General features: G+C 22.5%; 1 long non-coding RNA gene across 4 annotated transcripts; it reads right to left on the minus strand.

Annotated features, from left to right (window-relative positions):
* Positions 1–156: 156 nt before the first annotated feature.
* Positions 157–5,327, minus strand: LOC147658044 (uncharacterized). Of its 4 annotated transcripts, none has more exons than XR_015291245.1 (7): positions 4,738–5,009; positions 4,025–4,239; positions 2,835–3,015; positions 2,121–2,335; positions 931–1,111; positions 495–784; positions 157–431 (listed from the first exon to the last, which is right to left on the minus strand). It is a non-coding gene; the product is annotated as an uncharacterized LOC147658044 (long non-coding RNA). The 4 variants fall into 4 exon arrangements; XR_015291246.1 differs by having other exon boundaries at positions 158–431; positions 619–784; XR_015291244.1 differs by lacking the exon at positions 495–784 and adding an exon at positions 5,309–5,327 and having other exon boundaries at positions 166–431; positions 4,738–4,918.
* Positions 5,328–7,446: the final 2,119 nt, after the last annotated feature.

Consider the following 7,446-nt stretch of genomic DNA (forward strand, 5'->3'; position numbering starts at 1 on the left):
GTTATGAATTAATAATTTAGCACAGCTGTTAACAATATTATTTTAACATAATTTGTTATATATTCGGTTAATAATAAATTAGTTAACAAATATATTGTATCGTGAATTTTCAATTTACCGACCGAGAAATACCGGATTTCGCTAATACCAGATAATATAAACGATCGTTTTTCATAAAAATATCAATTATTTATTATATCAAAAAATCATTCTTACCTCTTTTTTTCTTTTTTCTTTTCTTTTCTTTCATTATTTTTTTCAATTGAGATGAACCTTTATAAAAGAATACAATATATATCGTATATATGTATATATGTATACACACATACGTAAAATACCATCAATTATTTTAATTCTTTAAAATTAATTTAAAGAATTACTACTACGTGAAGACGAAATACTTCTCTTAATTTAAATTTAATCCATTATACCTAAAAATTTATTTATTCTTTTATTACTTTTTATTAACTTGCGAATAAAAAATTTATATATACCGTTGGTATATACACACAAGTTTTCATTCACTTTATACAAAAATTCAATTAAATTTGTGTTATCGATATCAATCATAATTTTATATTTTATATAAAATATATTGGGAGTATAATAACAGGATACCATTTCTTTATTATGGAATATCATTTCCACAAGTAGTGGAATCAATTTCTCAATATTTCAATATTATTTTCCTATTCTCTTAGAATAATTTCATTTCATTTCAGTCAATGATTATAGATAAAAGAAAATTTTAAGTCATAAAATATTTATACGTTGTTACGCGCAGCTAAGAACGGATTGGATGAATTATTTTTTTGTAAAAATATACAAATACTTATTACACAAAAATCATTCACACTGTTAACTGTGTCTTAATTCAATAATATATTAATATAATTCAATATTTAATCTTATGATTTTATGAAAACTTACATGACACTTAAAAACACTAGGATCCAAACTTCCTTCACGGCTTTCGCAACAAAACACAATGCACAGTGTATTGTGAAACGAGCTTTGTCATTTCATTACAAATTGCTGCATTTCTTAACGGCAATTGAACAAATCCACCATAATCTGGACATCCAATTCTCCAAATCTTCCGCAGAAAAAACTTGAACAAAATTTTAAAAAGAATGTGAGAATGTTCAAAATAACAACAAAACTAGCAAAATTAATATGGATACAAATATGGATACGCGAGATTTATATTTATTTATATTTTAAAATTATTATCATATTATTATTATTATTATTATAATTATTATTATTATTATTTTTATTATAATTATGGTTATTATTATTATTATTGTTATTATTATTATTATTATTACTATAATTGTTATATAAGCGATTGTTAGTTTTATAATATAAATTTGTGAAAATATTTAAAAGTGAAAAATAATTAAATTATTCACACTTTTACACTTTCAAATTATTGAAATAATATAGACATAAGAAAATTCCAACACTTCATTAAACACTTATTAAATTTTAATATTACTCTTCATTCTTTATCTCATCCACGATTCGTATTTCATTTTCATTTTTTTTAATGTCAAATTTTAAACGGTAGTAGGATCGTTATAATATTTTCGTATGTAGGTTATAAACATTAAGGTTACGTATTATTTGTTCATTACTATTTCTTTCATTTATACGTTTAATCTTTATATTTTATAATTTGTATTGTATTTTTAAATTGCTATTATTATAATTATATAAATACATATATGAACATATCACGAAATATAAATTCACAAGAAAATTGTATTAGTAGTAAAGTAGATACACGTGACGACAGAAAACGCCATTTAAACTAAATAACGTATATTATACATTTTAGCTTAATATTATAATATCATTCGAAAGTTAAAGTATCATATATATTTACAACACATCACATTGTTATGAATTAATAATTTAGCACAGCTGTTAACAATATTATTTTAACATAATTTGTTATATATTCGGTTAATAATAAATTAGTTAACAAATATATAGTATCGTGAATTTTCAATTTACCGACCGAGAAATACCGGATTTCGCTAATACCAGATAATATAAACGATCGTTTTTCATAAAAATATCAATTATTTATTATATCAAAAAATCATTCTTACCTCTTTTTTTCTTTTTTCTTTTCTTTTCTTTCATTATTTTTTTCAATTGAGATGAACCTTTATAAAAGAATACAATATATATCGTATATATGTATATATGTATACACACATACGTAAAATACCATCAATTATTTTAATTCTTTAAAATTAATTTAAAGAATTACTACTACGTGAAGACGAAATACTTCTCTTAATTTAAATTTAATCCATTATACCTAAAAATTTATTTATTCTTTTATTACTTTTTATTAACTTGCGAATAAAAAATTTATATATACGGTTGGTATATACACACAAGTTTTCATTCACTTTATACAAAAATTCAATTAAATTTGTGTTATCGATATCAATCATAATTTTATATTTTATAAAAAATATATTGGGAGTATAATAACAGGATACCATTTCTTTATTATGGAATATCATTTCCACAAGTAGTGGAATCAATTTCTCAATATTTCAATATTATTTTCCTATTCTCTTAGAATAATTTCATTTCATTTCAGTCAATGATTATAGATAAAAGAAAATTTTAAGTCATAAAATATTTATACGTTGTTACAAGCAGCTAAGAACGGATTGGATGAATTATTTTTTTGTAAAAATATACAAATACTTATTACACAAAAATCATTCACACTGTTAACTGTGTCTTAATTCAATAATATATTAATATAATTCAATATTTAATCTTATGATTTTATGAAAACTTACATGACACTTAAAAACACTAGGATCCAAACTTCCTTCACGGCTTTCGCAACAAAACACAATGCACAGTGTATTGTGAAACGAGCTTTGTCATTTCATTACAAATTGCTGCATTTCTTAACGGCAATTGAACAAATCCACCATAATCTGGACATCCAATTCTCCAAATCTTCCGCAGAAAAAACTTGAACAAAATTTTAAAAAGAATGTGAGAATGTTCAAAATAACAACAAAACTAGCAAAATTAATATGGATACAAATATGGATACGCGAGATTTATATTTATTTATATTTTAAAATTATTATCATATTATTATTATTATTATTATAATTATTATTATTATTATTTTTATTATAATTATGGTTATTATTATTATTATTGTTATTATTATTATTATTATTACTATAATTGTTATATAAGCGATTGTTAGTTTTATAATATAAATTTGTGAAAATATTTAAAAGTGAAAAATAATTAAATTATTCACACTTTTACACTTTCAAATTATTGAAATAATATAGACATAAGAAAATTCCAACACTTCATTAAACACTTATTAAATTTTAATATTACTCTTCATTCTTTATCTCATCCACGATTCGTATTTCATTTTCATTTTTTTTAATGTCAAATTTTAAACGGTAGTAGGATCGTTATAATATTTTCGTATGTAGGTTATAAACATTAAGGTTACGTATTATTTGTTCATTACTATTTCTTTCATTTATACGTTTAATCTTTATATTTTATAATTTGTATTGTATTTTTAAATTGCTATTATTATAATTATATAAATACATATATGAACATATCACGAAATATAAATTCACAAGAAAATTGTATTAGTAGTAAAGTAGATACACGTGACGACAGAAAACGCCATTTAAACTAAATAACGTATATTATACATTTTAGCTTAATATTATAATATCATTCGAAAGTTAAAGTATCATATATATTTACAACACATCACATTGTTATGAATTAATAATTTAGCACAGCTGTTAACAATATTATTTTAACATAATTTGTTATATATTCGGTTAATAATAAATTAGTTAACAAATATATAGTATCGTGAATTTTCAATTTACCGACCGAGAAATACCGGATTTCGCTAATACCAGATAATATAAACGATCGTTTTTCATAAAAATATCAATTATTTATTATATCAAAAAATCATTCTTACCTCTTTTTTTCTTTTTTCTTTTCTTTTCTTTCATTATTTTTTTCAATTGAGATGAACCTTTATAAAAGAATACAATATATATCGTATATATGTATATATGTATACACACATACGTAAAATACCATCAATTATTTTAATTCTTTAAAATTAATTTAAAGAATTACTACTACGTGAAGACGAAATACTTCTCTTAATTTAAATTTAATCCATTATACCTAAAAATTTATTTATTCTTTTATTACTTTTTATTAACTTGCGAATAAAAAATTTATATATACCGTTGGTATATACACACAAGGTTTCATTCACTTTATACAAAAATTCAATTAAATTTGTGTTATCGATATCAATCATAATTATATATTTTATAAAAAATATATTGGGAGTATAATAACAGGATACCATTTCTTTATTTTGGAATATCATTTCCACAAGTAGTGGAATCAATTTCTCAATATTTCAATATTATTTTCCTATTCTCTTAGAATAATTTCATTTCATTTCAGTCAATGATTATAGATAAAAGAAAATTTTAAGTCATAAAATATTTATACGTTGTTACGCGCACCTAGAACGGATTGGATGAATTATTTTTTTGTAAAAATATACAAATACTTATTACACAAAAATCATTCACACTGTTAACTGTGTCTTAATTCAATAATATATTAATATAATTCAATATTTAATCTTATGATTTTATGAAAACTTACATGACACTTAAAAACACTAGGATCCAAACTTCCTTCACGGCTTTCGCAACAAAACACAATGCACAGTGTATTGTGAAACGAGCTTTGTCATTTCATTACAAATTGCTGCATTTCTTAACGGCAATTGAACAAATCCACCATAATCTGGACATCCAATTCTCCAAATCTTCCGCAGAAAAAACTTGAACAAAATTTTAAAAAGAATGTGAGAATGTTCAAAATAACAACAAAACTAGCAAAATTAATATGGATACAAATATGGATACGCGAGATTTATATTTATTTATATTTTAAAATTATTATCATATTATTATTATTATTATTATAATTATTATTATTATTATTTTTATTATAATTATGGTTATTATTATTATTATTGTTATTATTATTATTATTATTACTATAATTGTTATATAAGCGATTGTTAGTTTTATAATATAAATTTGTGAAAATATTTAAAAGTGAAAAATAATTAAATTATTCACACTTTTACGCTTTCAAATTATTGAAATAATATAGACATAAGAAAATTCCAACACTTCATTAAACACTTATTAAATTTTAATATTACTCTTTATTCTTTATCTCATCCACGATTCGTATTTCATTTTCATTTTTTTTAATGTCAAATTTTAAACGGTAGTAGGATCGTTATAATATTTTCGTATGTAGGTTATAAACATTAAGGTTACGTATTATTTGTTCATTACTATTTCTTTCATTTATACGTTTAATCTTTATATTTTATAATTTGTATTGTATTTTTAAATTGCTATTATTATAATTATATAAATACATATATGAACATATCACGAAATATAAATTCACAAGAAAATTGTATTAGTAGTAAAGTAGATACACGTGACGACAGAAAACGCCATTTAAACTAAATAACGTATATTATACATTTTAGCTTAATATTATAATATCATTCGAAAGTTAAAGTATCATATATATTTACAACACATCACATTGTTATGAATTAATAATTTAGCACAGCTGTTAACAATATTATTTTAACATAATTTGTTATATATTCGGTTAATAATAAATTAGTTAACAAATATATTGTATCGTGAATTTTCAATTTACCGACCGAGAAATACCGGATTTCGCTAATACCAGATAATATAAACGATCGTTTTTCATAAAAATATCAATTATTTATTATATCAAAAAATCATTGTTTCCTCTTTTTTTCTTTTTTCTTTTCTTTTCTTTCATTATTTTTTTCAATTGAGATGAACCTTTATAAAAGATTACAATATATGCCGTAATATATATGTATGTATGTTTAAACACAAACATATATAAAAAATAAGGTCAGTTTTTATTTCTTTAAAATTTATTTAGACACTTCAATGTCCGAACGAAATACTTCTTTTGCTTCAAATATTATCCACATTATGTAATAATTTAATTAATTTAATTTAATTTAATAATTTAATTGTTATGAAGTCAATGATATTTGAAATTGCCACAGTTCTAAAATATGCAAAATTTGAAAAATCTGATATTTCATAAGAGGTTTATGAGTTTCTCAAAATGATTATTTAACAATACTTCAGAATTCAAGAAATAGGAGAAGATATTGTCGTAATTAAGATTTTCCATCTGAAATTTACAATTTTCTGTAGAATCTATTTCTTTCTTTAGGATTAATAAAAAATTGCCAATTTCATGGAAAAATAACATTATCATAGGATTTTAGATTCGAAATGATTGGGTAATTGCGTTTTTAATGCCTAAAAGGTATAAATTTTGTAAAAAATGATAATTCAACGAGGAATTCGAAATGTATGTATATGAAAACTACAATACTACAGAAATGGATGCATTTACTGCAAAAATTTAGATTTTTAAATAGTAAATTACAATTTTCTATACAATCGATTTCAAACTGCAAGATTCATCGAAAACGGCGATTTCATGCAAGAATAGCGTAATCACTTGCGTTTCGATTCGAAATGATGTGGAATCGCATTTTTGTTTCCAAAACATATAAATTTTGTAAAAAAATGATAATTAAACACAGTATTCGAAATGTATGTGCAAGAAAATTTCAATATGACAAGAGGCGATGAATATTCTACTGTATTTAGATTTTCAAACAGAAAACTACAATTTTCAACAAAAACAATTTCTCAGGACATGATTCACAGAGAATAGGCTATTTCATGCATGAGCATAAATATCTGAAACTTAACGAATCGAAAAAACGTGGAATCGCGTTTTGTTGCCAAAACTTGAAAATCTTGTAAAAATTGATATTTTAACATAGGATTCGAAATGTATGAGCAAGAAAACTACAGTATGATAGGAATCGACGAATATCATGCAAAAATTTAGATTTATGAACAGTAAACTAAAATTTTCTTTGAAATAGATTTCAAATTGCAAGATTCATCGAAAATAGACGATTTCATGCAAGAACAGCAAAAGCTGGTGGTTTTCGTTACGAAATGATGAGGAATAGAGTTTTCATGCAAGACATACATAATCCTGCCTTAAGAATGATGCCTTAAGATGCCTTAAGAAACGAAATGATGTGGTATCGCATGATTTTTGGTAAATGAATATCTAAAATTGAAATCGTTTTTTGTAAAAAATTGTAGTTTACAATACAAAAATCATAATTTTTTATGAAAAGAGAAAATTCCTGTCATACCGATCTTTTTTTGCACATACATTTCGATTCATATGTTGAAA

The sequence above is a fragment of the Apis florea genome, unplaced genomic scaffold, assembly GCF_048593485.1.
Source record: "Apis florea isolate Af1SG1 unplaced genomic scaffold, ASM4859348v1 contig_2358_pilon, whole genome shotgun sequence".
In the NCBI taxonomy this organism is placed as follows: domain Eukaryota; kingdom Metazoa; phylum Arthropoda; class Insecta; order Hymenoptera; family Apidae; genus Apis; species Apis florea.